The 6,613-nt window shown below is 38.0% G+C and overlaps 1 protein-coding gene across 3 annotated transcripts in view; it reads right to left on the bottom strand.

Moving 5' to 3' along the window:
* Positions 1-5,588: 5,588 nt before the first annotated feature.
* The window catches only part of khdrbs2 (KH domain containing, RNA binding, signal transduction associated 2), a 124,484-nt gene continuing 123,459 nt past the window's right edge, over positions 5,589-6,613 (bottom strand). For all 3 annotated transcript variants that reach the window (XR_008361059.1, XR_008361060.1, XR_008361061.1), the window contains exon 13: positions 5,589-5,682. The gene's annotated coding sequence lies outside the window, so the exon portion shown is untranslated. The remainder of the gene's footprint in view (positions 5,683-6,613) is intronic.

The raw sequence follows: 6,613 nt of genomic DNA, 5'->3' as shown, positions 1-6,613 counted from the left end.
AGAAACTGACCACTAGATCTTAATGGCCTGTATGGCCTAATGAGATCACAAATATACTCTGGGGCAGAATTATGCAATGTCTGGTATACAAAGAGAAGGATCTTAAAATCGACTCTAAATTGTACATGGAGCCAAAGCAATGAGGCAAGGACAGAAGATATGATCCCTTTTCTTAGTTCCAGTTAAAAATCTAGCTTCTGCATTTTGAACCATCTGTAACAGAGACAGTGTAAATGTAGGTAGATCAATGTACTGTACAAAGAGTTACCATAATCCAATTAAGAGAAAATTAATGCATGAATTACAATTTCAATGTAATGAGTAAATGATTTATCTTTGCCACTGATCTGAGATGAAATCTACTATTAACAACTGTTTCCATGCTGGTCAAATTATAGGAACTCCAAGATTTTTGCATGTTTGTTTAGGTTATTACTTTAAAGCCTAACTGAGTTTTAATGAAGTTGTTGGTAGCAGCACGACCCAGAAGAATTACTTTGGTTATGTTTTCATTTAGTTGCAGAGAGTTATTTGTCATCCAGGTCTTGACGTCATTAAGACATAAAAAGAGATGATCTATGAAAAGTCATTTCCTGGTTTGATTGGAAGATATAGTTGGAGGTCATCAGCGTAACAAGCGTAGTAAGTGTAGTAAGTTACATACTCTAGCACTCTTTACAATTATGATGAGCTAAAAAGTATCTCAGATCTCACAGCACAGCAAACCTTGAGCTGGATGGGCTACAAAAGCAGAAGATCAAATCAATAATTAATTAGAAGAATCTGAGGTTACCATGGGTGCAGGCTCAACCCACAATGGAGAGCTGGAGACTGGAAAAATACCAGGGAAGGTTTTTAAATAATTGTTTGCTGTTCAGTTTGGGTGAGTCTGTGCCCATGATAGTCTCAGATTTCTGCTCTTGTCAAGCTCATACACCTTGATACTTTTCTGCTCAGCAAAACACCATGTTGTTATATATAAGCAAAAAGTTGTTATATTACTCCTGGTAACTCACAATCCACCCAATTTTCTTGAACCCCTTCTTATCAACAAGGTATTTCCGTCCAGGCTCAGAAAAAATTCTGTCTGTATATCTGTATGTCTGTCCAGACGATTTTGTTACAGCATTATGCAAAACTGACTGGACAGAATTTTATGAAACTTGAAACTCTGTCATGCTGTGTCCTTGAGGACACGAGTCGTATCACAAGCCGGGACCCTTTCCAGCTTGGCTGCGTCACTCGCTCACCTCTTCCAGTTGTCTCTCTCCGGGGCGCTCCATGAGATCCCCACAAAGTCCGCCTGCCACGGCGTTACTGTCACAACCTCCCCCCAAAAAATATCCAGGGGAGGTGTTCCTAATAAATAGCACTGAAAATATGGAGAATATATTAGGCCTACCACTAATTAAAGCATTCAAGTTAGCAAAGTAACATAGTACAAATGCACCATTCTGATTGAACACATACGTTTTCAATGGATATAGCAATAAGAATAGTGGACGTTCACAGAACATCTGGCTGAGAATAGAGGTGTGAGGCAAGATTCCAAACTTATGTGAGTAGGAGTAGGTTTTTACTGTTATGTGGGCACGAGTAGTAATACATGATGCTCACATGGGAAACAAAGACCAACGTTTCAGAGGCATTTCTACCCCTTGGTTTTATTTTGCTAATTTAATACTTACAAATATTTCGAGCACTTAACACATACAGTATAGATACAAAGAGTGTACAGTAATAGTGTTATATCCCTTGTTCAAATTTGCTGAGGGATTTTCTTGAGACTAAAGTAAAAAACATCATTCCTTATCTTTTGCCTGTAATCCCTGGATAGTCTGAAGAAAAAAATCTCCTTAAGTGTGAAATGTTCATTCAGAATCAAGTATGGCACATGAAAATGGTAATGTTAAAACCTGTCAAATTTACATGTAATTTGTCCAACGTTTATGTCCGTTTTTATTCAAATCAGTAGAGCAGCTACATTTACAGCATTGTGCTGGCTTTTAGAAAAATCTATTCAAAAGCGCAGTGGTACTACCACAGAACTGCGGCTACACACAAGAACTCGTGTCAAAGATTTAATTTTTGTCTTTTCTTTGCATTTAATTTTGTAACCTATAGTATATCAGTATTATTAGGAAGTTACAGTAAATTTTCTTTTAATTACTGTAAATAAATAGTTCACCTTTGCTTTGCTGTGGTAAAAACTTTTCATTAACACATTACACATTTAAAAAATGACTTTGTCTATAGTGTGTGAGGTGGAAAGGGAGCGGGAACAGAGCAAATATGTGGACTAGAAAAGCTCCCTGTGGACTAAGCTGAGAATCTGTGTTAGATGATGGGGAAAGCTCAAGGTCAGCTGTGAGAGAGGCTTTTATCCGCTGCAGGAATAAGCCAATAATACCTGCAATTAAAGTTAAAATTCCTGTTTCTCTCAGTAAACGAAAATGGTTTAGTCACAAAAGACTCAGTATGTAAATTTATTTTGCTGTTTAAAACAAGACTTAGCTTTATCTGAAACACGAATAGTAGGCTATTTTGTTCAACATTGTTTTCACAAGGACAGAGCATGTTCTGTTAAGTCAGGTTACTTAAAAATGTTTCAAATGTCAAATTATTTTAAACCTATAACTGTTATTCATGAGTTTATAGCAGCTATACTGTATGCAGCGACGGTGGTCTCTGTTAATCCCTAGTTTATCAAAATGCATGATGCAGGGCCTATATTCCGTTGCATACAAACATTTGAATTTCCATCTTTTGGGCAAAATAAAGACCAAAATATAATTTACAGCCAGAATGCATTTACTATGATGAGTCTCACAGGCACTCCTTTATGTATTTGTGGTAATAGTTCCCTTACAAGGGTGGCTTATGGGTCAGCACTGTCACCTTGCACCTCCAGGGTCCAGGGTCCAGGTTCGATTCCCGCATCTGTGTGCATGAAGTTTGCATGTTTTCCCCGTGCTTGGTGGGGTTCCTCCCACAGTCCAGAGACATGCAGGTTAGGCTAAATGGTCTTCCCAAATTGCCCGTAGTGTTCGTATGCCCTGCAATGTGAGTTTCCTTACATGATGTTTTTTGCATTTTTTATTAACTTTAACCCTGTTTTTGGAAATTCTAAATTTTTAGAAAGAAATTGCTTACAAGATTTTAAATTTATTTATTTATTTTTTCCCCCAAAAGTTGAATAGTTGTCATTTTACATTTACATTTAGGCATTTGGCAGACGCTCTTATCCATAGTGACTTACAAAAAGTGCTTTGAAGTTTCCATCACTGGATAAATACTTACACTGGGTTACTAGGCTACTAATTAAGTGCCATCAATCAAACACAGTTGAGAAGTTGTTTTTTTTTTTGTAACTAATTTTATGTAGCAAATCAAGGTCAGTAAAGTTACTATCTATGTTTCTTCGCTGTTGTAGGGCAATAATTATTACAAAAAGTTCATATATAAATAAAATATTATAAACATGGTATTAAAAATGTGGTTCTTTGCCCAATCAAGGGAAGGGAAAAGAGGTTAAGAGGGAAAATAAGAAGCTAGTAAGTAAATGACTGTTTATTAATCCTATACCAAGGACATTCTAACAGCTAATGGAACAGATTTTTTTTTTTTGTGTTCAGAATGTTGCAACAGAAAAGTGTTCACCCTGTTATTGTGAGTGTGAATCCTGAAAATGCTACAACCCTTTAGGGAAGTCCTAGAGAGCAAAATTGTCTGTGTTCTCTTTGTGAATAAAATAAACATGAGACATGTCTGTGCACCATGTATTGTTTAAGAGGTTAGACTGGCCTGTCATGAATGAGCAGCAACCGTTCAAAACCGTTGACCACCTTCATGTATTTCAGAGGGAGTGTAATTTCCCCCCCACTGTCCTTGTGTGATGGTGAGAATTAAATGGGGTAAAATGGTGAGGGAGTGTGTGGGGAGGTCGCGTTGCTGACCCCTCACAGCACACCATGTCATGTTTGAATTCTTATTTTAGTTGATATATTGCAAACCAGCTCTAGGATGGAGTGTGAAAAACTATTTAAAAAGATTTATTTATAAGTTGGTATAATTAATGTCAATTCTATTTAGCCTCGAGCTGTGAAGTGATCACAGTAAAAAACGTCAAGCTTGTTTGAACATCCTGAAACACACGTCACCTAAAAACCATCAGTGAGTTAGACAAAACCTGGAGTCGTTGTGCTCTTCAACTTCATGTGATGAGATAGGAATCGAGCTCATCAGCCTCTGATGGCTGGTTAAATAAAGCAGAGTTTGCTCAGTTCTCTTCTCCTGCTCAGGAGTGTCTGCTTTTGTCACGTTCACCGTTTACGCTCTCTCTCCTGGAAGATCAATATTTACCTCTATTTTCCATAGGGATATTCTCGTTCACATCTTTAATCATGAAACCAAACAAAAAATGACTTCCAGGGGAAACAAAAAGGGAATTGCTCTTCCTGTGATTTAAATAGAGATGCTGAGCAGGACTACATTGAGTTTAGCAGTGTAGGAAAAAGTAAATATTAAAAACAGATAATGTGGTTTATTTAAAGTCAGTTAAAACTTCATGGTGTAATGTGAATTAAGGAAGATTATTTACGACTTTCTGATCATCTTGCAAGACTAATACGGCAGCAATGCATGCGATAATACAGTACATCAGGCCACCACGATACCACCCACCAGCTGCATAATATATACAGTAAGCTTGACATTTTAGCAATTATTTTCTCCAGTATTATAACATCAATAAGCAGTATGCATAACTAGTAGGATTTGGGTTTCTTTCTTTTTTTTTGTGATCTGAGAAGCGAATGCTAAGATGAGAATGCTGGCTCATCACATCCTCCTCAATAAGGCAGTAGCAAGCAAATGTGAATATGTGAATGAAAGCTTAAGCTTATTTTAAATATTGTATTTGCGGTTATGAAATGTGAAAATATTATATCCATTGTCTTCCTTTAAACATGACAATTCGTTGTGTTTTTACAAAAAAAAATGTATATGTAATTAGCATATTTCACAACATAACCTCCCTGACCTAAAATAAAATAAAAAGTTCTCCGTGTACCAGTAAGAAAGACTCGCTAGTGATGGGTAATCATCCATCATCACAGTGGGTAGATACTTTCTCTTTGATTCCATGTAGTTCTACCCCGGCGCTGTAGATGCACTCAGCAGACGAGCGTGTTTGCTGTGGGGGAGAGGGGCAGAAACAGGCATGCGGCGAGGCTACAGTGCAATGCATGAAGGAGCATCTGTGACATCTGGCCTGGGTGCCAAAGCTACGCCCCAGTGTCTAATGAAGGAACATGCTGGCATTTGGCACTGCTTTACATGCTGTTTATTAGAAGCCAGCAGGCTCTGGTGCACGCTTTAACAATTACACTCTGGCAGTGATGGCGCTACCGTACGATCGCGTCTGATTTTCTTCTCTATCCTGCTGGTTTAAACATTTAAACTAGTAGAACTCATTTCTAACATACATATTGAACGCTAATACTTCATTCAGACCAGATCATTTGCATTTTTTGTCATTAAGTCACAACAGTGAACATGATGTAAAGGATTTTATTCATTTTAATTAACAGCAACTTGTGAAATCACACACTGATGGAGAAACAGCTTGTGTAGAGTAGGACGTTTCCTGAAACTTCTTCAAACAGCACACAGTTACCGTACCTGAAACGCAAGAGAACACAAGTATAATTAGGATGTTACTGCATGTAATTACACAGAATGAAAAGTTGTGCTGAAAAATGAGTGAAAATATACAGTATACAGTATATATGACGATGATATTCAGCTTCTGTAGCCATGGCCTTGGGTTATCTCCAGACCTAAACCTAATAGAAAACTGTTGGACAATAGTAAAAGAAAGGCAGTATCAGTAACAAAAAACGTCTTCTCTACATGATCTTCAGGAAGCCATCGAAACCAGCATGGATTGAACTAATGACACCAGCGTACTGCAGTCATCTTTTCGTTGTTAGGTGCCACGGTGGGTTAGTGGTTAGCACTGTCGCCTTCCACCTCCAGGCTCTGGTTCAATTCCTGCCTTAGGGTCTGTGTGCATGGAGTTTACATGTTCCCCCAGTGCTTGGTGGGTTTCCTCGCGGTGCTAAATGGTGTTCCCAAATTGCCAGTATTCTGTAAATACGTGTGCTCCTTGCGACCCTGATCACAGAATACAGCTGTATAGACGATGAGTAAGTGAGTGAATAAGTAAGAATGTCATTAAAGCATTGAATTTGAAATTTGTTTCTACACTTTTGCCCACCACATGTGTATTTTATAGTTAGATATTTACTAAGCTCTGCATGAACAGTTTGTCAGTTCCCTCGACCCTATCCATCAATGGATAAGGATCACTGACATGGTAGTGTGTGGCTCTGGTACAAGTGTATCAAATACAGCAGGGTTTCGTGACACTGAATTTCCATTCTGATTGCAAATTCTGAACGAGTCTGTAGACAATCTCCATTTTATGCATAGGTGTAATCTGATACAAAGTTATGCATGGAGCAAGGTTTAATGTCAATGTTACCGGAGCAATGAGGAGCAAGAGTCCTATCAGCACTTCTATTTCTTATTCATGCTGGCTGTTTTTTTT

The sequence above is a fragment of the Clarias gariepinus genome, chromosome 8, assembly GCF_024256425.1.
Source record: "Clarias gariepinus isolate MV-2021 ecotype Netherlands chromosome 8, CGAR_prim_01v2, whole genome shotgun sequence".
NCBI classification, from domain to species: domain Eukaryota; kingdom Metazoa; phylum Chordata; class Actinopteri; order Siluriformes; family Clariidae; genus Clarias; species Clarias gariepinus.
Note: the sequence above shows the minus strand (reverse complement) of the source record. Positions and strands in the feature narration are given on the sequence as shown.